Consider the following 26,919-nt stretch of genomic DNA (forward strand, 5'->3'; position numbering starts at 1 on the left):
ACAATATCCACAAGCAAGTGGATCCATAAGAAAGTTGCCCAATTTTCTTTTTATTTTCCATTCTCTATATTTTCTCTGTTATAATTAAAGCTTATTTCTGCCACCAAATACAACTTGTACCTTGAAACTTTTCAGCATTGTAGCCTCCTGATTCAAAGAGTAATTTTTTTTAAGATTTGGAAGGTTCAAATTGTACAGACATAAGGTTTTCCAAATTTTGAGCTTTTAGAACCTGAACTATATTACTAGAGATATCTGAAAAATGGTAGGTTTTCTGAATACAGAGAAGAAGCTGAGTGAAACAATAGACATTGTTTTTGTTTTAAAAGTGGATTCAGTAAAATATATTTTTTTCTGGAAAAACAAATGTGCATTGAGGTGCCCATTTGAAGCACAAATCCTAAATACAAATCTGCAGTCCTGGGACCAGTGTATGTGCTGCCCATTTGTTTCCATCTAGGAGCTCCATTTTTGAGGTAAGGAATGCACAATCTTGCACAGATAAGAATCATGGTTTACATCCAGGAGCCCATACTTGCAAAGAAAGTGGGCAAGACAATAGAATTGGCTCTGCATATATTTATTAGAGATAATGATATGCTGTTCTGACAGCAGATGAGAAGTTGGAATTTCTGGGAAAATTATGCATCATTAAAGTTGTGCATTGTGAGAAAGCCAGGTCTCATTACTTGTTTCAATTCATGTTTTGTTCTGTGTGTCTCCTTCCTCAAGAAGCTTTTCCTTTTGATCTTGTACAGTGAAAGCTGATACACGAACTTGACCCTGTCCCTAAGAAAGCTGTTATCTATCCCATGGCTGTCTGAAGTGTGACTTAAGTACAGTGCCGTCAAGGAGAATGTCACAGAATGATGGAATCATAGAATGGCTTTGGTTGAAAGGCACCTTAAAGATCATCTAATTCCAACCCCCGTGCCATGGACAGGGACTCCTTCCACTAGACCAGGTTGCTCAAAGCCCTGCCTGACTTGGCCAAGGATGGCAGGATGAGGCATCCGCAACTTCTGGGGGCAACCCATTTTAGTAAATATTTTCATTACCCTTATTAAATATTCAGAAAACTTTACAAGCAAACATCTAAACTACTTTTTCTTTTCTTTTTTTTTGCCCTGTGGAAAGGCATCCATCTTTTGAGACTATTAGGTAACTGTGTAATGAAAAACAAGATCTTTGTTTTCACATGAAGCTTTAAGATACAAAGCAATTTGTATGTAATTTCACCCCACTGCATGACAGATTACCAATTCCAGCTTCCATTTACAGATTTAATTTGCCAATCCCCACCTTTTTCTTTTAATCTTGTTCAGTGTTTTTAAAGCAGTTACTGCAAGTCAGGCTTTTAAAAACGTAAATTATCAGACACGATTGCTTTCAACCACATTATCAGCAAATGGTTAGAGTGCAATCAAACTAAGTGCTCCTTCCTGTTGCACACACGCACTCACACACACAAATGAAATCACACTCCAATGCACTCAGCTAAAGCAGCAGATGAAACCTTTCTTCTGCTATTCCCGTGTGGCAAGTGAAAGCACGATGGTTTCCCGTGTGATGGTACCATTCCTTCCCCTACAGCACTTTCTTTCCTTTGCATGGTTGGGTTGTCAGTCCCACTCAGGGGACTGAACACCACTTTAGAGGGGTCATGTTTCCCTCCCACAGCAGCTGCTGCTGTGCTTTTCCCCCTTCACCTTCTGTATTCAGTGGTCCTTTCATTAGTGAAAAAAAATCAGACACCCCAGTGCCCTCGGCCATGCCACTGTGTAAGACTGGACACAAATCAAAGGACTTGGAATCTCTCTGAGCACAATACCGTGATCTCAATGCAGGACACCTCAATGCAGGCAGTGGTGGGAGCTGGTAAAGGTTGTTTAGTTGGGAAGCTGATTTTCCATGCAGTGTCACTGCTATAATAGGCTGCTATATCACAGAAATCTGGAAGAAGAGACAAAGGACAAAATACTTCTCACCGTGTGTGTGAGAAATCAGCATCTCATACAATAATCCAATTCTGACTGAATGCTTCAATTTAAAAAAATGGCCGTATTCCAAGGGCAGGCTGGTTTTATTCACTGAGATGGAGCAATGTCAGGCAAGCGGTTTGTAACCATTTGCAGTGATCTCAGTTGCATATTTTTCTTGATGATAGTGCTGATCTGATCACTAGGGAAGTCTGTAGTAAAAAGGGATATGACAGCTACATCCACAAAAGTGCTTAAGTATGCTTCATCAAAGGCTGCAATGCTTATGCCCCAGCAGAGCCTGGTCCTTTTTTTCTTTAAATGCTGACCCTATCTAGTCTAAATATTTCAATTCCTTCTAGGTCCTCATTCAGTGTCATGTGTTCACTTCCATTTGCATTTTTCTATGAATATATCTTCCTTTAGCCTTTCCCATTTGTGAGAGTGCTTGACAGTTCCTTCCCCAAGTACTGCCTAATCTTCTGTACAATTTTGTGTCTAAAATAAAGTGTGACTTCTAAATTGTTAGGTACATGAAAGTCAGGAACTGAGAGACATGAGGTGGTTTTCAAAACTGAAGTTTACCATCTGGCTGTACATCCTTTGTGCTAAGGTGTCTTGTGTGGAAATGACAGTTCAAGGTACATTAAGCATTTCTCAATCAGAATGATTTTTTTTTACTTTGTTTCTCAGGGAAAATTTTGCTTACTGATATAGTAAGCAAAACATTACAACAGTTCAAGTTTTTCAATTAAAAATTCATAAATCTTGCAGGGGCAAGATTGTCTTACTTCCAAAAATTTTCCTGTCTTATTTCATTTGCCAGTGTAGCAGCTGTTATATTTCTTCCCCCCACAACCTCTTATACCTAAAAACTGTTACACTTCTAACTGTCACTCTTCTCTCTAATTTCGTAGTCAATAGGTCAATACAATTATGTACTTTTTTTCAATTCAGAAATAGTTTTCACCACTCAAGTTATGCTTGCTGAAATCTAACCAGTTTCTCAAAGAAATAGTTAAACAGAGGAGTAAAACCTGTGGAAAAAATCTCCCATATATATACTGTAATTGTTTCACTGAATTGAAATCTGTCTGAAGGAATCTAAATTCATGATTTTATTTCCATTTTTTACTTAGTAACCCAGATGACTGGACTTGCCAGATGCTGTGCAAGGAAGATAACTGTGTAATATTCAAAATGTTGAGTCCCATGTTGATGCCCAACCACAAAGCCAAAGCTTTGCATCTGTTCAATGGTCTAATTGAAATTCAAGCTGCACTGCCAAAAATTACTCAAAAATGTTAAGCTTTATCCATCTTTACCAGGGAACTATACATGAATATATGTCATGATTTTTCTTGAGCTGGTATACACTGCACAGTTTTTCTGGCAATATTTGATTTCTGAAAACATTTAGAAAATATCCACGTTATGAAAGCATGCTGAAAACAGGGCTTTATACTACTTTCTTTTAAATTTGGCCCATGGAAGAGCAAGTCTATACTAATCAATCAATCTGATCTGGTACAGCTCTGTGTTTTAGACAAGTAACATGGCCTGAGTAGGAAGAGTGGATGCAAATATTAGGTGTGTGTGAGGAGCACTCCAAACTTTGTGTTCTGGAAAGGGCTTTGTCCCAAAACTGATGATGCCAAAGGGCAATGAAAAATTTTCAGGTTGGCTCAAGCTGACCATTATCTAAACAATACCCAAGGGACTAGCAATAAAACTCTCTGGAAAAGAGTTAATTTGCAAAGCAGCACAGGAGAAACACAAAGATCAAGGGAGAGACCCCAGGGAGCAAGTGGGGCAGACAAGGTGGGCAGGCACTGCCCACACTGTGTAACTCAGGGAGTGCCTTTTCTATTGCTGATTCTTATCCTGAATATAGAGTTCTCCCATTGGTTAATTACACCATTAGTGAATCAATAAACTGCTTCCATCCTGATTTAATTTAAACCATGCCAGTTAAGATGTTTTTCCCCATGACAAAGAACCAGTTCTGTTGTAGGAACAGAGCGTTTGATGCTGGAAAAACTGGTCATTATAGCTACAGGGCTGGACCAGCTGCGTTGGTATGGCAGTGACTGGTCATCAAATCTGTTCTCAATGCTTCTAGCAGCTCAGTCCCCATGATCACATAAATGTGGCTCAGTAGAAAAACTCAGCTAACTTTTTGTTCCTCTCCCCACCCCCAAAGGCAGTGAAAGATATCCTGGGTTTCCCTGAGCAAACCCAGTGACTGAATACCTGCCAAAAAAAGGCATTTAATCTGACATTCCAGTGGAGATGCAAAATAGTCAAGAAAGAAAGGCAACAGTACTGAGTTATGCTGGGTTGCCCACATATTTATAGCTGTGAAATGTGCTGGCTTGACAAAGGCACAAAGGCAGCCAAGTGTACTCTAACAAAATTGCAGTGTTGGCAACTTTGTCCAGGGACAATAGGTACCAGTAAAAGTTCCTCATGTGGAAATCATGGCTCTAGCACCTTGATATCTGCTTTCATTCTTTTTCTGATCTTTCACATTTTTCAACTGTCTTATCCAACTAAAATTTATTTTTGTTATTCCCTGGCAGAAGAGGAGACTACATTTAAATGCCGTGTCCATTAAAAAGTCCACAAATACTTATTGATGTTATATGTGCACTGTGCTGAATCTATGCAATAGCAGCCAGAAAATACTGTAAGAAGCTGTAAGAGAATTAAGCTGAAGTCAAAAAGCTCACATTCCTCTTAAGAGACTGTTTTGTCTGAATCGTATTTGACATAAATTATGTTTTGTAACTATGGATTTTTAGGGGGCTGAAAATTTGCATTTGTTCTTAATTCAGAGCAAAATAGCCATCTTATCTGTGGACATGAAAACATGTCATACATTATTCTCTGTATAGAACAAAACCCAGCCTATGAGGATTGTGTTAATTTCCCATGGGTTGTAAACATGTTCTAGTCTTCTGCTTGTGCCATACTCATCTTTTCTTCCTTTCAATTGCATCATATCACGTTTTATTATCTGTCTTGTTTTTATTTTCTTTTTTCCAGAATAATTTAATGTGTTCCTTTTTATTTTTGCTTTTTTCTTTATTATTAATTCTATTTCTCTAGCTTACTGTTGCAGCTGAGGATCCTCATAAAATCATTTTATAGATGTGTGATGTGAACTGTGGGGGCTGTATGCCCAGCTATGTAATCTGTGACCTATGCCATAAATATAGCCCTTGGTTAAATAGTGAATCTCTTTGTGACTCTAAACTAAAGATGCCCAAAGTTTAGATGCATTCAAAAATCAATATGATAAATAAGTGGAGAAAAAAAGTCCATCAAAGATATTTGAACAGAAGAGTATTAAATTTGGTGTAAGAACCTCTGAAACTGCAGAATGAAGTTCTAAGAGATGTAGCCTAAAATATATCACTGAATGCCTGTCTATTTCTTATACTCCTCTTTAAGCATCCATTACTAATTATTTTTGAATGTGAGATAGCAGGCTGAATGCTTGACTTGTTGTGAAATGGCTGTTCCTATATAATCTTATGTAGATGCTTATGATAGATTGCAGAAGTGAATTAATGCTTGTCCATGGACTAATAAGTATGGACTCATTTGTTCACTGTCAGGTTATAATCATATTTCTTAAATGTAGAACTGCTCTAGAGGAACATCTTGGGCACAAAACCCTAACATTACAATTCTTTATCATCAGAACATGCATTAAATATGATTTTGTATCTTTTAAATTATATTTTGCATGGTGAATATGCATATAACTGGTATTCAGAGTTAGAAGGTGCAGTCACCAATGGTTTCACTGCTGGTAGGGTACTGGCCAGTGCTCAAAAATAACACTGCTCCTAACTTTCATTTTAATGTACTTTTGAGTGTAAAGATTGCTTGTTATATTTCCACATTGGTTCTTGTTCTCTAATGACAGATGCTGGGCAACCATACAAATTTTGCTACTACCTGTTTTGATTTTATCTAAGCCTTATTAAGGGCCATGGTTGGCTTTAAAGGCCTTGGAATTTCAGTTGCCTTCTTTACGTTATCAAACTAAACGAGAAATAATCCATAACCATAGTTCCTGAAATATCTGAAAGCAAATATAGATTTCTTTCTTATTTTGCCTCATGTTGGCTGATCTTTCCTGTAACACACACCAGCTTAGCACAGATGTGTTTTCTCTTCCAATGGATCTAATTTTTTTGGTTACTGTTTGTTTTTTAAGCTATGGCTAAGGCATAGTCAACACAAATGCAGAACTGTCTCATATGTGTAATCTAAAATATAGTAAAACTCAAAACCAGCAAGCAGTGTGGCTTAATACCCTTTGCTAAGGTGCACATAGAGTCAGGTAAGGGTTATGGTAAAACACTGACATTACTGAACCAATGTTGTCTCCAAAACTTCAGTATCTTCCATTCCTTCATCTATAGGAGTTTACACTATGTAGATGGACATTACATGAAAAATGTTTTTCAAAGTTCATGAACTTTATTCTTTTACTTCTGCAAAATATAACTTATCCTCCTGAAACCAATCTATTTCATCCGTATTTGCAGCTGTCAGAGATCAGAATCTGGCTCTAACTTCTTACAAGAGTTTAAGTCAAAGGCAGTTCCTGTTCCAGAAGCAGCTGCTGAAAGGGCAATGGAGCTTCTCAGGACAGAAAAATAGAAATTAGTATAGTCCTGATGAATACTCTGATGGCTCTTAACATGACATCCATTTAAATGCATTTTGACTCAAATTCTATGAACAGTTGTTAGTTGAACAATTTTAACTGGAAGAAAATATTACTGTTTGAAAACTATTTGTCCTTTCTTTAATAACTTACCTGAGGAAAGTGCACTTTATGTATACACTCTCTCCCACATGCAAATTCTCTGTTGTCGATTTCATACTGGTTTAAAGAGTTCATTGAATTAATTGATTTTCCCAAATCTTTCAGAAATTCACTTCTGCAGAATCCAACAGATCAAAGGACTTAGGGCTGAGAGCAAGCACTCAACCATGATGTCAAGAGCTCAGGTCCCCCTGGCAGGAAAGGCTAATGTTGTAAGACCACAATCTGAGCTGGCTTTTATCAGTTGAGAGGAAATCTGTGGCAGACGCTCACTGCAGCTGTAGTTTTATTGACAGTAATGACATTTCTTTTTTCAAATGATGGAAAATATGTTTATGGCTTTCAGATTTGTTTGCCTTTTGCATCAGAGGTCTTTTCACGCCTTTCATAAATGATGGAAAAATACAAATTAAGTTGTCTAAAAAATTAGACCTACAGATTATCTACAATGTTTGAGTAACAAGATTATTTCTACCAGAACTTGGTACTGAAATATTCTACACAAACCTTTTATGTTTATGAGTTAAATAATTCTGTAGTTCTCACTGTTCCTTTCATATTTACAGAACTGTAAATTATCTGATTATAAAAATAAAGCATAGCTACTATGGTGTTTAGTTGTCATGCCTAATAGTATGACATTGTTAGTGAAACAATATAAATATTCCCAGTTGATACAATATAAATTTTTATTCTAAATATCAGTATAAACATGTAATTTCCTTGAAAAAGGAAAAATAAATGATTGTAATGTAACTTTAAGGACTGAAGTTTAAAATAAAGTTAAATTAAATTACTTAATCTTGTGAGGCAGGAGTTAACTGAAATCCTCTAGTTTAGAGTCTATTGTCTGAAATCCAGCAATATGAATACAACACTCCATCTATTTTATTCTTTCATCCATTCAGCCACCCTTTTGTTTCGACATTCTTTAGAGTGTACTAAATAGTGTCTGATTCACAAAGATATGAAAAGAAATTACTCTGGAAAAAGGGAAAAAAATTAAAAGGAAGAGTGTAAGGGCAGAATTATCTCAAAAGCTCTTTAATCCCACTGATATTGCTTTTTCCAGGTGTTTGTTTAACCTGTAGCCTTCTTATGCTGGAGACTTCCATCACCTTCTCAGGCTGTTCCAATGCTTTGTTATTTTTGATAAGTTTTGATAAGTTGATAAGTTTGATGAAGTTTTTATAATGTCTGTATTTCATTCTAAGTCAATTATTTCTTTTATCCTTTTTTTTTTGTGTTGAAAACTCTTGTTTGGACAACAGATTGCACAGAAGAAGGTGGTTAGCGTGTCTCCTCTCTGTTCTGTCCAAAGTTTGTTATAGAGGGAGCATCATGAAATGACAAACACAGCTACTAAAGAGGAAAACTGTTCTTAAAAGGTAAAAATGTGTTAAGGAAGAAAATGTTAAAAAAAAAAAAAGACTTGGATCACAGTGGTCTGTAACGCCAGTCAAAATCATCTGAAAATATTTGTTGGTTCTACTGTTACATCAAAATGCTAAAATTCTAGTTTTAAGACAGTTGACTAATATAGGTAATTCCTAAAATTTTACAGTTGCAGAGAGGTGGAATATATAGGGTGTTTATCTTTGTTAGTGAGGACTAATATTTTTAAAGACTGTGTAAAGTGACAGATTTATATGAGAGACAATGAATTCAGATTTGGTTGCATTATTTGAGAAACATTCCTTCTGTGGCTAAACTCAGAATAAAAACTGGTCCACAAACCATTCACAATCTACTTTTACTTTATACTAACCATTAAAATACTAGCTTTATTTATTTGATTGTTATTAAATTAATATTTTCATGCATAATCTTACTATTATGACAGACATTTGGAACTTTGAGGCTGGACTCAAATGAGTTCCATACAGTATAATTCTAATTTTCTACTGGGGAAAACAAGAGGAAAAACTGGGATCTTAATACTATGACATAATATTATATCATGTGCTGGAAGGATTCCTTTGCAGAAATAATATCCAAAAATTTACAAAGGCATGATAAACTGATATAATAAAACCAGAAATTTTCTGTTTTAATGTAATAACACCATCAGAACAACAACAACAAAAAACTCTGTAGTTGAAATATAGCCAACTTGACCTCAGTGCTTTAGCTTTGAAACTTAATTTAGACTAGAAACTAAGTCAAATGGAGCAATCTTGCTGTAATTTACACAAAGAGAAGAATATTATGATTCTGAACTTCCAGTTCCTCAGATATATTTTGGTTTCAGTTGGTGCTGAGATGCTGAATTTCCCAGCCTATGCTGGTTTATTCCCAGTGCAGTCTGAGTATTACTGGAAGGATTCCTTCGATTTAGAGTCCCTCGGGTCACAGCCTGTTCCACTGCAACACAGCACTGCTGCTATTCAACTCAGGCCTTTTTCAACAGCAGGTCTTGCATTAGGAACAAAACCTCACAAGTTGCAAGAATAAATCTCTCAGAAGTCTTCAATCACACTGAGATGGGAGAAGAAAAGGGTGAAAAAGTGGTAGAATTTTCTGTCAAGAAGTAGTTGAATACTGCTCCATTTGAAACAATAGGAGTTATTCTTATTTACCATTAGAGGGCATACATACAGTATAAAATACATGATTAAACAGTATTCCAGTTTACTAGGTGAAAGGTTAGTGCTTCTGTCACATAATAGTGAAAGTCTCCTAATAAAGTCTCCTAATACTTGTTTCCACTCGCAGTTGTTATGTCTCAAGAATCTTGGACTCTCTAAACTGAACACTGTTAGATGACAGGACAAAAAAGTCAGTACTGCCAAAAGTTCTGTGGCTGTTAACTCTGGAGCACTGCTGTGTTTTCAGCTCTTGCAGCCCTCTTTCACTTTTGCCGAGTTCAACAAGGATTTGCCATTAAGTTCTGTAACAGACTCACGATATTCTCCATCCCTTTCTAGCTGGTGTCTGAGAAAAGGAACCACAAAAAATAATTTTGTGTATCAGTAGCCCACAACAAATAAATTAAACTAATGAAACCTAACAAAATACAGATGCCTGAAATTCTTCCCCCACTGAGTGCTGTTCTAAATTTTTAAGTACTCTTAGACAATCTGTCATACCAATGTAGTAGTTACTGTGACAAGGTGACCTGCTAAGCACAAGGAAGATGCTGCTCTAAACTGACTGAGGGTTTGACATATATTTTGTGGTCATCACATTGTAAGATGTATATTGCCATGGTTTATGCTGTGAGACATTCCTCCTGGCTGGGTCAGAAAGGAGGGAATGCAGCTCAAGGCTGCAGTGGAGAAAAGGACGTCACGCTGGCAGGGTGTGGTAGGATCATTCATTTTGCTCTGAATGCCTTTGTGCCAGGTGTATTTCATATATATATTTATATATATATAAAAATATATCTGAATGAATGAAATATATATTTCACTTTATATTTTGGTGTGCTAAGGAGCTCTTCTTGGCTCCTTGGGCTGAGAAGTGGTCAGTGTTGTGCTTCAAGTGTAGGAAGCACTTGGTTAAGAAGTGAGAAAGGGGATGAGATTAATGTACAGCTAAAGATTTCTTCCTTAAATATATGGAGACACAATTTAAGTCAGGACAAGACCTAGTTTATACAAAAAGTTAATAGTGGCAGATTGTTTACAAAAAAGACCCCCACTGCATTTGTGGAGGATCTGTGAGTGTCATGAAAGAACTTTTGGAGGATAAAAATAAATGTAGTCTCTCTCATGACATTATTCTCTCCTGCTTGTTAGCTGGTGGTCAGGTTATCTTGACTCATCAGATAATATCTTAGTAGAAGATATCTGATGCACAAAATGTCAAGATGTCTTAAAGTTGTCTCTAAATGAAACTGTTTCTCCCCTTACTCGAGCCTGAATGGAATTTGTTGAAAGTTGAGGCAATATATGAGCACATTCCCACAGAGATGCATACAGCAAACTAGATGATTTACTGATATTAAAGGAATGGCTAGGGTGGTATGTTGCTTAGTGCCAACATTTAGTACAGCTTTTCTGTAGTCCAAAGAACCTCTTTCAATTAAGGGTACTGTGGATCTGAGAAAGAAACATTTTCTCTAACAGCCCAACAACAATACAATGAAACACATTCTAGACAGGCAAAGAACAACCTAAAGTAGCCTGGAATTAAAGTGTAGGTGTATTATGGATGAATAGATGCCAGACTAACCAATGTGTTTTGTTGCTTGATTTGGAGAGTTATTTTTCCAAATCTGTCATAATTTTTCTTGATTTCTGTCACCTAAATGAGGATATTATTAACAAAACCTTGCCTGCATTTCCAAGGTCTAGCACCTGAACTTCTATATCCAATCAAAAAAAAAGGGAGAAGTGTAGCAGGTGTTGCATTTTTTAAGAAATGGGATTAAGGGAATCCCTCTAAGTGTGGGGCTAGATGAAAACAGAGCTTGTGGAGGGCTTCAGTGAATAGGAAGACTAGAAATATTTCTTGATTTTTTTAATTAGGTCTTGTTGCAAGGAAAACCTATTGAAATAATGTAGTTTAAATTTAAAAAGTGTGTCATTGATCTACTAATGACATATAATTAGCCAAAAAACAGTGAATAATGTCCTACAGAGAAGCACTCTGCCTGATTCAGGCTTAGGTTGAGATGCTGGAGGCAGCTTGCCCCAGTGTCAATCCAAGTTTTGACTGTTGCTGACTCTGTTAAAAGGTCTCTATCCCCAATTACAAATGTTCACACTTTGATGCTTCTTTTCAGGTTGAATTCTCCTGTTTTTTGAAAATATTTGTAATTGTCTTCTCTTTAATCTGATCTGTTTGGAGGGAAATGCTATTCCAGATAGTTTTGAGCATTTACACTTGCATTGGATACGCTCCATGTCTTAACAGGTGCTAATGTCCAGGCCATTTGCCAAAGGTCAGCTCTGCATTCACTCATCACAAAGTTTCTAGCTAGTAGATAATTATGATGTCTTTTAGTTCAATATTTTGATCTGTGCTCCTTTCAGAGCCACTTTGGACTTGTAGACATACATAGTGTTCATGTAGGATGAAGGTCTTGCCAATCTTGTCAAACGTGACTAAAAGATGGGAATCAAACTTCCATGGTATATTTTAAATAATTGCTCACATACAGAATTATTTTATTACTTACATCATTGCATGGGTTTATACTAAACCAAGTGGAAACTGGAATTTCCATCTCCTAGGAAATATTTGCAATTCTTGGAAAAAACCCCAACCCAGGTGATAGCAAAATGTTGGAAATATGCTTTCCCTTTCTTTATCCTCTTTTAGGAGCCTTAGAGAGAATGATTGCTGTTTGGGAAAGGGTGAAGAGAAGACGTGAAGTTTATTTTTCCTCTTATCAGGTCCCATCTTTTCAGCACACTGCTTTAGGGCTTGAGGGCCTAAGATATGAGGAACTGAACAGTCCTTGCTCTCTGGAAAGATCTTGGGAGTCTGTGCTGTGTACGAATAGTGTCTAAATCACAAGAGCACATTTGGTGAGCTGCTAAAATGCAAGGGTTCCGCAGTAATTTTTTGTTTCATAAATTGAATTTCTAATGCAGGAGGAAAATGTTAGTGTACATGAGTTTTCCTATTTGACATAATCCTTACTATGTTTATCTCAGTTCAGTTATAAATTGTATTTTTTTTAAAGGGAGTGGTGATAGAGACAATTAAGAATAGTACAAACACAGTACAAAAATTGATATTAGAAACGAGATTAGATTTATTTATTTTTTTTTTTTCATTAAAACCATTTCTCTGCTCATATTTTCCAAACCTTGAGATGCATTTTCTTTCATTGCCTCTATAATACAATGGCTGTCTTTATGGGTAAGATTTTCAAGGTTGAATTTATCCAGCTCTTCCTTTCATTTATTTCCTTATGTTTTTTGTCAGCAAGGCTGAAGAGTCCCTCTTTTTGTCACAGGCTTTTTTTTTTCCTTTGTATGTAAAATACCTCTACAGAGTAATCACTTTCAAACTCTTCTTTTCTGATAACTCCTGAAAGCCTCCTTTAGAGACCTTGTTTTTCAGTACTTGACCCCTTCTGCATGAGTGTCTTTTCTCTGAACTCTCTCCAGCTGATTGTACAGCTTTCTTGAAATGAAGATTCAAGGCCAAGCAAGAAAAATTTCTGCACTCTTTAATTTATTCTATCTTTAAGTCTGTCAATTGTCATTAGGTTGATTTTCTTCTTTCTTATCAGAACAGTGCTCTGGATGTTCATGTTGAATTAAAAAAAAAAGCTTTGACATGTATCAATTTAAAAATTAAATAATCTTTTCTCCCTTGAATTTGTTTTAACAGGTGATCTTGAAATACTGTCACTTCCTATGCCATAGAAATCCTGTTTACTTTTTCAAGGCCATTGTTCTATTAGATGGGCACCAATATCTCTCCCTATAAAAATGGAATCTCTTTTCTGCTTTGTAAGAGAAAATAGGAGAATACCATTTCATCTTAATTAATAAAAAGAGAAAAATTTTTAAAAATGAATGAAAAAATATTCACTGAGTTGAAGAAGAAAGAGGAGGTTGAGGATTGTGACAGAGGGTAAGAGAAATAGTGTATTTGTGTTTTGTTATGAAAATAACAAAGGATTTACAATTAGAAGTGGGTTTTACAATACAAAATGGACTTTACAATAAAAAGTGTCAAGACTATAGTCTGGGCCACACCAGTTACCAGAGGACAAGGTAGAGTACTGACCTTGCTGCCAGCAGCACACATCTCCAGTAACTGAGAGCAAAGCAGACCAGCGTCTTCTCAGAGCAGACATAGTAAGAAATGGGACAATGACAGATAATGCTCTGTATGGAGGTTTGCCAGAACAATCCTTACATTAATACATAATGTGCTCTTACTGAATATTTCAGATACAATCCTCTCTAATCTTGAACAGCTTTGTTGATGGAGCAGAGAGCTGAGTGCAGCACGTGGAGCAGTCTGTGTGCGAAGACAAGGATGCAGTGGTGAGAAATGCACTGAACCTGACATAGCACCTCCACCTGTTTGAGGGGTCACTCAGAGGGCTTGCAGTGGGCCCTGGCACTGCCAGTGTGTAGGTTGGAAGAACCTCCTGTGTGGGAACCAAACTAGCTGGGATGAATGGGGGATTAGCCTCAGTGGCTTATGCAGGAGACTTGAACCTGGGACCGTGGGAAGAGGGATACTGAAAAGGAGGAATCTGGTTAGGTTATGGTAAGAAGAGTGTAACCATGGGAATTTGTCTGCCAATAGAATCGTTCCATAACAGGCCATGTTTCTAGTTCTGGATCTCAGTTGCTTTGGGACCTGTCACATAAAGGGTCATGTTCCTGTTTCGTCTTTGGGATTGGACCTTGCCCTCAGATACTCCTATATATTGTTAACTTTTTCAGCCCCCAGGTGCTTGGATGTCGCCCCTCAGATTGTGTGGTTTCCATGTTTTTTTATTTTCACTACTAAAGTTCTTTATTTTTCAACGATGGCAACTCCATTGTTCCTGCCCCTCCATCTCCCCATGCTCCCCTGGCCGGACCGGACCTGGAGTCACCAGACTGCAAAACTCCTGGGTCCTGTTTTGTTTAAGCACCAAGAAAAGTATCAGAAACAGATAAACCCTGGAGGAGCAATATATTAGCACAGGCAAATTACAAAAAAGTAAGAAATATGACATGTGCCAGTGGCTCAAGTAGGAGCTGGTGGTAGAGCTCTTTGAGGACTCTTTGTGACTTAGGTATTTAACGTTATGACATTGTGTGTCCCTTAAATTCATTAGTGCCTGTGTTATGTAATATAGGGCCATATCTGACCTCAGAGATTTACTTCAGAGACTCATTTGTGTTTCAGTAGAATTTGGTGATTCTCAGGGGAAAAATATTAGAAATGAGTCATTATTAAACTATTGCATATTCAACCTAACTTATTTTCTTGTAACACTTCTGCTAAAAGTTTTTTGTGCTTTTTTTATAATGTATACTGAGAGATTCAAGCATTTTAAATCTTAGCATTTTTTGTAGGTGTTATAGGTGGCCTAGGGTAAAAGCAAATTGACAAATATAAGTAATGGAAGGCCATTGTGATCACTGCTTTCATTACATGCTCAGTTAAGTGATTATTCCATACAGGATTAGGAAAGAGGCCATAAGGACTTGCCATAAAAAGAAAAAAATGTTTCCAATTCATAAAGGCTTCAGGTTTCAAGCTTCTTTTTCTCTGCCTTTGCTATGAAATTTGTAAAGAAAAATGCTAAATATTCAGTTTGAGCATTGGTAGTTCTGTCAGGATCTATTACCTGTTGAGTTTTACTTAATCATGACTGTTACATGAATGGCATAATAGGAGATATCCTTTAAAATGCCAATACCATACTGGTTAAAATAAGCAGAGGGGGAAGGAAGAGAATGATACAAGTTGAGATTTCAAAATTTTGTGAAAATTGGTGAAGGGTTTGTAATATATAAGATGATATTCAATAAAGAGCAGTGCAGAGGGATTCTTTTGTAGGACAAACAAAATGCACAAATACAAAATGGACAATAACCAGATAATGATCTGTGCTGCAAAAACTCAACTGAGATCTGAGCTCACAGGTGCTAGTTAATGAAGTGTTCTCTCAAAGAGGCAAATACCTTGCTGGGACGCATCACTAAAACATCCAGCATCCGGTTACACCTCATCCAGCAGATAAATCTGCCACTAAACAAGTGAAGTCTCAGCTGACACATCCAGATCTGGGCTTCAGATCGGAAAGCAACAATAACAGAAATAAAATGACACGTGAAGGAAGGTTAACACAGTGAGAATGGTGTAGGGGGATGGAAGATGGGGTGCTTAAAAAAGAAAAACCCACCAAAATCCTCAGAAGGAGACAAGGAATTTGAATATTACTAATAATTACTAATTAGTCTATTAACTAATCACTGGCTTTGTTGTCCTTTATATTCATTGGAGTGGGAAAATAACTGGCTTATTTAGCAACACTAAAGGTAAAGGAGAGACGGAAATGGGTAAGAGCAGGATCTGTGAGACAGTGAGGAGGCTGCCCAGGGCTGGGTGTCCCTGAGCCAGGGTCTGAGGTGATGTGACCCAAGTGCCATCATTCCAGGCATGGTCAGGGAGAAAAGGGGGTGATGATTGTGGTGGATACAGGAAACTCTCAGGGAAGCACAACAACCAGGTGTCATTTACAGTCAGGAGCATATGACAGAAATGTCTAGCCCTGATATTCACAAAGGGGTTTGATTACCTGCACCCCCAAAAAGCTCAATGAACTGTTCAAGGTACGGTTGATGCCTTAGGGAAATTTCAAAGGGATGCAAAGTACATTTTTGCCTGACACTGTGATGCTTGCTCTGGCATTAACAGGCTTTGCAGGGGGATCCTGGGTGTGGTGCATACTAGACAATCTGCTTTCATCATTACCTCTAACAAGAGAATTATTATTTTTTAACAGATGGAGTGCAAATCGTATTGGGATGCCAGATCCTTTTCTGCCTCCTGGCCAGTAGGGCTGAAATTCCTCCTTATGTCTGGGAAAAGTGGGAAACCTGGCTGACTGCCAGCCTACAGATTAGGGCTGCTGAGATGCTGTCAGCAGCAGTCTTGATGGTAAATATTCATGAGCCAAATTGTGCCAATATTCATGTTTGGTGTATTGCATATTCAATGTTATTATCTATACCACTTTGTAAAGGTCATCCTGGCATCTAAAGTCAACGAAAATGACTGATTCACTGTAAAAGATCATCATTCTCTCAGAAAGTGTGAAACCTGTGCATTTTTGAGTAGTCTATGTGGACCACTTGTAAACACTTCTGTTTTTATTATCAGGTGTCCAACATATAGAGTACCTTTAATTTAACAAGAACAGCTGTTAGTCCTGTCCAGCCTTTCCTGAGTCTTGCTATGCCTTACTTGACTTTGAGATCACAAAAAACTGCATCTGGAATCTCATAATTTCACTCCCTTGTACAATGGGCTTTTATCTGCAATGCGACGCAGCAAAGCTGGCTTTCCAGTTTTTGAATATTGAACACATTTTATTAAAAAAAATAAAAATCACTCTACTTAGCTTTAATTCATGAACTTATTATTTTGGGATGGAGCAGGGAAATCCCACATTTATTTTCAGCAACAGGAAGATATTGCTGTGGGTGAATTTCTGTCAGAGCCAAGGAAATGATTTTTTCAGCCACAAGAATTCAGTGCGGCAATGTCATGAGAGCATGTAGTTATTATTCTGAATGCTATGCAGACTGTAACATAAGACAGAAAAAAGTGCTCACTAGGAACATATTGAATTATAATAAATCTGTCTCGTCTGGAGACAATGATGATCTGGCACATTTTGTCAAGTGGCAGTCACATAGGATGCTGTGCACTGCATACATATTACTGCATTAGCCATAGGCAGCGAGAGGATGGCACCAACAGGGAGAGTGCTCAGACAGATAGGTTGATCATTTGTATTCCAGAGCTCTGCAAGTGCTCAATTCACTGATCCAAACCAAACATGTTGAAGTCAAGGCCTGTTTCTCTAACATGTTTGATATACAGCTGAGCAGTAACTGAATCAAAACAGCATCTCACTCTTGCTGTCTGGTGCCGTACTGGGTGGTGAAAGTAAGTGAAGCTTTTCCTGGCACTGGGGGTATGTTGTATGCAAATGGACCATCTCAGTGGTAAATCTTTAATGTGGCAGACAGAACATTAATTGCAAAGCTCCCCAGGATCATGTTGCATGCCCAGTTTCCTTAAGTTAAATTATTCCAATGATTCTGCTCTTGATGGAGAATTCCAGGCATTGCAGTCCTACTGTGTGCCATAAATTAACTCTTCTGCTGTTCAGCTTCAAGACCTGCTTAAATCCTGGGGCAAATGCCATTCATATTCACAGTGTGTATCTAACTGAGACAACCCAGTGTGTTTGCTACAGTTCATATTAATATTCTGAAATACAAACTAATCAGTAATGTGATACGATACAATATGTTTGCATTTACATCTCCTTTTTGTAGTATACCAATTCATCCTATGAAAACGAAAAACCTGCTTATTCAAATCTTTAAACAAAAGAATGCCTGAAGTGCTCTCCCCCTACATGTTGTAAAACCAGTTCCTGACATGTATGCCATAAGGATCAACACTTCCCTTTGGGTCAGTACTATACTGAGGCCCTACAAACATAGACAGATGTGTACACACAAGTACTCACACGCTTTGGTCTGGCAGGCTGCACTGAGACAACATTCCCTTTTACTATCTGCCCATAATTTTACTATCTGCCCATAATGCCCATAACAAGCTGAGTTTTTTCCATGAGCAGGATACAGCAATTCACCAGTCAGGGGTTAACAGCATGGCAATGAAATCCTTTATTTTCTCTGAACATTTTCACCTCTTTCAATCTACACCAATCTCCACAGAATGGGAGTAGATTCTGCAAGCGTGAAACCACTACATGAATTAAGATATCTCAAAAAGGAACTCATTTTAAAAGCTGCTCAAATTTCTATGTATATGTAGTGAACAGTCACTTTTACTCATCTAGGGAGGGTCCTAATGTAGTCCTTTGCACTGGAATGAAGATGCACTATTTTAGACGATTAGTTCCATTTGCAAAATGAAAAAGACAGCTCAGTCCTTTTCAAAAAGAAAAGCTCAGCATCTTCTCAGATGGATTTCATTTGATAGTCTATTACCTTGGCCTTGATCCCATAGTTCCTTATTACAGTATACTTTTATCCTTCAAGAGAATTTGTCGTCTTGAAAACAGCAGGTGGAAAAGAAAAGCAGACAAAAAAGGGAACATTTTTTAATAATAAGTTGGACAGAAATAAAACATGGTTAAAAATGGGGAAAGATGAAGATTCCATAGAATAGATATTAGTAGATACTAATCTTATTTATACAACTCTTATTTACTGAACACAGATTATTTTTATGTTCCAGTGAACTGCCTCTTACACTCCTTTAACAATACGTGAGACAGAGGTGCAAGGCTGTCCACAGTAACAAGTAAGCAAGGCAGCCATGTCTTTCTGACAAAAATGTCTGGTAAAAGGGATGCCCTCTGTGACCAGATTTATGTCAAAGACAAGCAGCAATAGGAACAGAAGTGATGAAAAAAGTTTATTTTCATGGTTTTGTTAAAAAATTACATACAGAAACCAACTAGACGACACATAAAAGGCCAAGAAAGCCTAAATCAAAATGGAAAGTATTCCCCGACCCTATGGCTGTGGGCTGTGCACAACATAAAGGGAAAATACATCCAGTAAATGTTCTTGTCAGCTTGACTTAATTAGTCTGGATGTTTGGAAACACAGAAGTGCCCTTAGCTATGCAATGACCTGTCTTCTAGGGTTGGACTTGCAATATTGAGCACAGGTTCAGTCTACGGTTAACTAGAACTTCTACAACAAAAGTAAGAGACAAATAGTACTTTTTGTGAATATCTACCTGCTTGTTACTTGTCTGATAGTCAGATCAGGAGGTTTTAGTTTTTCCTGATCATATACAAGAGAATGTCTGTCTGCTTGACCAAATTAAGCTCCTTTTAGGAATAAGATACTACAGTATGCAAACCTCACTTTCTTTGGAACTGTTAATCTTACTCCCACTAAAGAAAATTTGTGGCTAAAACTGCCTCCTGCACTTATGTCCTGCATTACTAAATCTTTTCCAGACTTTCAGTTAACTTCCAGTGGAAATTATTCTAAATCATATAAAGATTGTGACATTTTTTTTCCTCAGACAAACAGATTGCCTAGAAAAGACATGGACCTGTTGAAGCAGGTCCAGACTAAGGCCATGGAGATTAGAAGAGCTGGGGTTTTCCAGTCTGGAGACGTGAAGGTTCCAATGAGACTTTATAAGAAAGATGGGAATTTATAAGAAAATGGAGGCAAAATAATTTAGTAGGGCCTGTTGTGAAGGAACAAGGGCAATGGTTTTAAGCCAAAGATTGGTGGATTTAAGTTAGATATAAGGAGGAAGATTTTTTTTGTAATGAGGTAATTTTTTATAATGGTAGACACTGAAACAGAGACGTGTTAGACACCCCATCCCTGAAAACATTCAAGATTAGATTGGAATAAGCTCTGAGAAACCTCACTTGCAGGGGTTGGACTGGATGACCTTTAGAGGTCCTTTTCAATAGAAAATATTCTATGAGTCTATGATTTATGTGTTTCTATGTCTCTGATTCATGTACTTGTGTCTCAGGCAGGGGGAATCTCAGAAATGGCCTCTGAAGTGTTACAAAAAGAGATGGTTTGGAGGCACCAATATTTAGATGTCAGCCAATTTCTATGGATGCCCATAGAATAATATGGCTGTTCTTAGGAATAAGAGGAAAAAGATGGAAGTGTGTTAACTTCTAAAGCCATTTTTTCATCCCCCAGAGTTCCCTTGTGGATGCCTCCTTGGCCCTTCTAATGCAGTCCTGTGCCTAAAGATATTTGTTATAAAAAGAAACATAATGCGTTCAACACAAGCAATTTTTAACACAGCACAACATCGTCATGAAGAGGTTTCTTTATAATGTATTTAATGGCTGATCATGTAAATAGAACAAAGTTCTTTTATTTTTTTTTACATGAGTATGTAATCTCTAAATGTTTACAATCCAAACAACTTGAAAATGTTGGCTTTTTTCCACTTTTAAATGTTATACAGCCCAGTAACCTCTACAGATACCAAACTGCAATAACATGTATTTAAACTTCAAATGTTTCTGGCAAATATTCTGGTTCTAATCATACCCTGGAAAATGTAAATGTAGTTTCAGGGGTGACAAATGGCTTATGGCAAGCCAGGTTCTCCCTCTTTTATTCCTACAAATTTGAGCTTAGAAAAAAATCGTTCTATTTAAGGAGTAAACCCCTTCATAAGTGAATAAAAGTGGTAGGAACACTTTCCCTTTTAGCAGATGGTATTTTGATAGCTCTATATATGGCTCTAGATATCCCTCTCCCTGGAGACAAGAGCTATAATTTTATTAGTGTTCTGAAAAATGGCACAGAGACATTGCAGGGTCTATAAAACCTCTTAATGCAGCAGAGATACTTATGCCAGCTCTTCCCTTTCCTGAGACTTTATGTGAAATATAGAAATTGTGGGTTGGAAAAATTGACAACCCCCATTAGTATCTGATCAAGTTGCTGAAATGGCCTGATTTGACCCTGGGTACCTGCTTGGACCCCGGTCATTGATGTATATGATTTCTGAAACAGTATATTCTAATTAAATCGCTGTTTCTCTTAATAACTGCATATGAAAAAAGAGGCTGGGGAGATGGGAAGGAACCACATTACCATGAATTATTTCCTGTTGCCTCTATAGGTCTCCTCAGTTCTTCCACATTTGTTCAATCTGTGCATGGTTTTTATTTACCAGTCCAATGGTAAATATAAATTTGAAACAGCAGGTAACAACCTGATCCCCACCCAATGCTCAATGGTTCTTACACAGTTTCTTTCCCCCTCTAAAATAATCTCTTTTCCTTAAAGGCGAGATTAGTGTGAATCAGAAGTGAGAAGACATTGGTCACTCCACAAAACTTAATTCTTATTTTTTCACATGGATGTAGAGAGAAATGATGAATGACCAAAATATTTGGTCTTAAAACATATTGAATTTAAATCATGTCTCATCTGCTTTCAATATGTATTGATCTGCTTATTGAGAATGACTGGTTCTGTCCTTTTCACTTGAAATTATCACTGGCTATTTGGTAGATGACGAAGAAAATCAGATGCTTAGGAAACAAAATACAAGGCATTTTAAATTTTAAGCTTTCCTTCATAATTATATTTTCCTTTAAACTCTATTTTTAAAGCCTGAGTGTAATTCCTGTTTCAATAAGCAAGTATAAATAAGACTATGTCTACTAGGGTCAACCAAGGCAACTCGTTATTTTATCATAGAGCAAAAGTTCATTCCAGAGGTTTAAAAATAGGACAGAATAAAATTGATCACCACTTTGTTTTTTTTTAATTAATATTATTTTTGAAAAATAAATCTGATGGCCCAGCCCTCCATAAAGCATGTGAAATAATTCAGTTTATTATAATAAGGTTAAAGATTTTTATCTCATCTATTTCATATATTTATGAAATATTTATTACATTTATGAAATATATATTTTTGTATTTCATAAATTGCTTATGAGTTTCTAAAGCAAAAGAAAGTGTCAAGGATGTTTTCTGCTACAGAAAAATACACAGCAATCTAAAAATATGTATTTACTGTATCAAATATTAATTTTTAAACTGGAAGTAAATGGGCTTTCTCTAATCTGCAAATATTTTTCATCAGGAAAATTTATGAAGACAGACTAAATCTTGGCAGTTTATATATCCTATCAATTTGCTTAAGCAATGATAAAATCTCTATATAAGGCTATCAGAAATTATTTGGAGAGAATTGCTTGTGACTTAATGATCTCTGCAAACTGAGACTCCAGGCATCTGTTACATTTTGCCACACTGTCAGCCATCTTGATCAACAGATTTGAAAACTCAGAAACTTGCACAGCTTTGAGAAAACAGTGACAGACCCAAATTTTGTGAGATGGTCTGTGTGGAAGTGGAACATTTAGCCTGAACACTTCGTCAAAACCCAACAAAAATAGAAAAAAAAAAAAAAGTAAAAATTCTTCTCTCTTACTGAGCCCTATTAATATTTCATTAAAAATTGACTGGGTGGAATCTTAGTCAAACTGTCTGCAAGTACTCCCAAATCATCCAAATCCAGATTAAATCTTGACAGAAGAATCAGACCTGTGCCCAGGTAAAATTGTGCTGGGTAGCTATTGGCACCTTCAAGGCTACTGTTTTATCCACCAGTCCTGAAGCTGGGACAAAGCACAGGTTGCTCAGCTGAAACCTTAGCTGCAGTGGAGTGCATAATGAATGCTAAAGGGCTCAAGGAAATAAACAGAGGATAAGGGGTCCTTTGTTCTGCTGTAACTCTCAACCATTTGCAAGGAGTTGTTTAATGCTGACTGATTTTCTCTTGATATTGTGTTTGCATGTTTTCAACATTGTCTGTGCTAGTGAGCTTTTAAATAAGTAGTGGACAATATTCTACTGAAGTTGAATGTTTATTCTACAGTTTTCAAGTTATTGTATGCAACTTGCAGAAGGATTTATTTTGTTATCTCTCCCAAGTGCATAAATATCATTAATGACTAATGGTTCCCCCTACTAGACTACTGACTTAATACTGACCTACTGACCATCTTTTCTTCATCTTAAACAGTAAGATTTTTATTTTTGTGTCTTCCTGCCAACCCAATGGAAAATATTTTCATATCCAAAACCTTTTTTGACCTCTCTTGCAAAACACAGAATTACTTGAGGAGTCTGAAGCTCAGCATTTGCAGAGTTCTGTCACTTTCTGCAAAATCTGCCCTGACTACTCATATCAACAGAAGTGCCTTTGTGATGCATATTTGATATAAAATACAAAGACATAAATTGCAAAATACAGAAATTAATGTAAGATATAAAATGCTATCTGTATCTATACATATATGTATATATAGTATATATGTATGTATATAAATATTTTTTTCCTGAAATGATAAGCAGTTGTATATCTTCTTGCTTTAAAACAAAGATGATTAAAACTAGACAACTTTTTCTTATTTTTACATGACTCAATCAACTTCCTAAAGAGATGAGTGATCCTATGTTAAGTTCTGGCCACTGGCAGTGTGGTATGATTTGTTATGTTACTTTCTGCACTCTCTTGAATTTCTAATTTTGCCACCTTATAGATATTCACTACTTAACGGGACTTTTTAATATACATATATTAGCACTGCTCATGTTTTGAGGTTTAATGTCATTTTAGTCCAAGGAGATGACCCAGGGATTCTCATTCCATGGTATTTTATTAGCTCCTATGAAGAACATCTCTGTCACTGAAAACAATGCTGTGCTAGTTGTGTTCAAATTTGTCTGTGTTGTTATATTCAAACTGTCTTTTCTCACACAGGGCTCATAGATCCCATGCGTTTTCTTTTGAAGAAGAAAGAAATTGTTAAATTTCTAAATGGTTATATTCCCTTCAGTGTTTACTGATTTGTTATTTGTATTCATTGTTTCAACCATGGTTGCCCACTAAATGTGTCCCACACATTGTGTTCTCACATCAAATTAGGTGGAGACACACTCTTTATTGTTGATAGTGAAAACTGACCCAGTTGACATTGTCAGTTTTGAAATACACTCGGCTTCCTAATCTATTAGAATTCTGCTTATTTTTGTATACAGTGTAAACTTCTTAGAACTATAGTTTTGATGTACACAAACTTTTTGTATGGATGGGTCATGACATAGGGGAAGAATTTGTTTTATGGTGTATTTCTTAGATCATTAAATTTTGTGAACGACTCTATAACCTAACAGAAAAAAAAAGTGTAAAAAAAAGTGTAAAATGTCTAAAATTTAAGGTCAGACCTCTAACAGGAAATCAAATTTCCTTTTTTTTTTTTTTTTTTTTGTGAGTGAGAATAACCAGGTACCAAACACAGCTCGCAGGGTAGGAGGCTAAATCTCAGGCAGGCAAAGCCTTTAAATCTGGGCTACAATCTAGATAGATGCATGAATCGTTGTCTGAAAGCAGTAAATGAGATTAGACTAAATGACCATTGTGATTCCTTTTAAACTCACCTGAGAAAATAAAATCAGTGTCTCTGACTGTTTGTGGAAATTTGGTCTGTCACATACTGTACATTATCTTGAGACAAATAAAACCACAGGAAGAAAAATAGGAAACCAATATTTAGAGTAGAAAATGCAACAGATGTTAAAATGTTAATATCCAGTTATATGCCTGCATGTAAAATATACGCCAAATCTTCAAGAATCCAGACACTTGAATTTTTAGTGATTCAAAATAGGACTTTTTAGAAATAAAGCTCAAAGTTCTTTTAGATAATCCAATAAAAAGGACAAAGCTCCCAAACTAAATCTGATGCTTGGCCCTCTCTTTCACCCTGGTGGGTATAAAATATTGTGCTCTAGATACCCACACTCCTTTGAAGTATCTGAAAAACTTTGCTGGTATTTCCCTTGGCTCAGAGAGGTACAAGTACTGCTACTGGCAATGTCATTATGATGCCATATAAATGGTCTAGTCATGGTTCAACACAGTTTGATTTGTCAATGGCATGATCATGTAAAGCAAAAAGTTAGTTTGAATTTAGCAAGTCTATCAACAGTATGACTTTACACCTGCATAGATTTGAGAAATGAGTAAATGCTATAAAAGCTTTAATCCCGTTATTACTTAAATTTTCAGTTCTGTGGTCAAAATTAGAAGTCGTGTCTCAAAACTGCATCTGTGAACTTGTTTTGAGAGCTTCTGAATTATTACAAAAGTCCAAAGCACTTTGAGTTCTATCCATAAGCAGAAGAACCATCCCTTCTCTCTCCTTGCCTAATTCACATCTGCCCCAGAACAGCTAGATATGAAATGTTGCATTAAGTAGATTAAGTGACTTGTCTCCACTTACTGAACTCTGGAGCCACAATTTGTCTTGGCAGCTGCCTATGAGTGCTGCCCACATCTCAGCTTTCAGAATCCCAGAGGGGCAGCTCATCATCTATAGCAGTATTGCTGGTCTAGACAGTCTTTGTGGGGGCAGTGTGTTAAAGAGGACAGAACTCTTCCCACCTCACACCATCCACCACACCTTGGCTGGTGACTGGTCACAAGATAGGTCACAACCAAGTTGCTACTGCAACTGCATCTTCTGCAGCAAGAAACAGGTAAGCAAAGTTGTGCCATTTTTTTAACGTCATCATTCCCCCAGGCTTCCAGACCCCACTGGAATATAAAATAGCTGGTGGTTTTTTGTTTCCAGGATTGTTAGGTGGTCCTTTTGGTGAACAGTTGAGAAATGCCATTTAGTGTATTTGGTACTGTTCCTATCAAACCTATTTGGTGGTAAGATGCACAGCTATTGCTGGAAGCAGGTAGGGTGACCAAGAGATAAAAAAACCTACTTTCCTCAGAGAAGTAACCAAAGAAGTAGATCAGAAAAAAGAGAACAGGCTTGAATGAAATAAAGAATGGTGAAATATATGCTTTAAACACATAATTGGCTGGGTTGCATGAGGAATTTTAAATGTTACCTACCCTCGCCACGCTTAACAGTTGGCCCATCTTTTTCTATGAATGTTGTCTCAGTTATTTAATGGTTTTTACTTTCTCCTTTTTTGTTTGTCAGCACTGACATTGACCCAGCCTATTCACCCTCCACCTGTTGTCTTAAATAGCTTATCTAGGAACCAGGTCTCATCAGATATTCGTGCCACACCCAGCACTGTAGTGTAAGAACCTAAAACAAATTGTGAATAAATAAAATATGGATTCTGTTCATGTCTCTAGTCATGTTCAGGGGTGAGGGAAGGTCAACATAAAATCTAATTTCTACCTGAATTGCTCCTTAAAAAAAGCACCTACTTTAATAGTACTAAGATTTCATGCTTAATTTTAAAGTTATAGCTGAAAGTATTCCCATTAAATTCTATACTGGGCCTTAAATTTATGGTCTTTGTAAAAGAAAAGGATTTTTAACTATGCTTTTATCTTTCAGTGGTGGTTTTGAGATATGAAACCATCCTTGCTGTCAATAGGTGTAATAAAAAAAATATTGTAGAAAGGAGAATCATATAGGTTATTTTGATGAAGAAAGCAAAATAAGGATCCTGGATCTGATATACCATAATTGGCAGTTTTATTTGGAAGTGTGAACATTTCCTTGCATTAAATTTTCAGCAGAATGTTTGTGATTATATAGTAATATTTTTTCTTGTCTTTCAGGCTGAACTGGTTCAGGAAAGAAAACCTTTTGGAATGCTCATTTTCTGAATCTTCTGACAAAGCGTAATTAAAAAAAAGGTAAAAATATGTAAAGACAACCCCACACAAACATACATACACACGTACACACACACACGTACATGCATACACTCCTGGATGTTTGGATTCATTACAGGCAAGGGAATTGTGTGGAGTATGATTTTTTTTTTTTTGTGCTAATAAACCAGGAATGTTAAGGAGGTTTTAGCCCCATGCCACTGTCCATTTTTCAGTGCAGCAATC

At 36.8% G+C, this 26,919-nt stretch overlaps 1 long non-coding RNA gene across 1 annotated transcript; it reads left to right on the top strand.

The window, feature by feature from the left end:
* Window positions 1-13,375: 13,375 nt before the first annotated feature.
* LOC134549388 (uncharacterized) lies at window positions 13,376-26,715 on the top strand. The gene is made up of 3 exons (XR_010080087.1): window positions 13,376-13,784; window positions 16,250-16,404; window positions 26,638-26,715. It is a non-coding gene; the product is annotated as an uncharacterized LOC134549388 (long non-coding RNA).
* Window positions 26,716-26,919: the final 204 nt, after the last annotated feature.

The sequence above is a fragment of the Prinia subflava genome, chromosome 4 (genome assembly GCF_021018805.1).
Source record: "Prinia subflava isolate CZ2003 ecotype Zambia chromosome 4, Cam_Psub_1.2, whole genome shotgun sequence".
NCBI classification, from domain to species: Eukaryota; Metazoa; Chordata; class Aves; order Passeriformes; family Cisticolidae; genus Prinia; species Prinia subflava.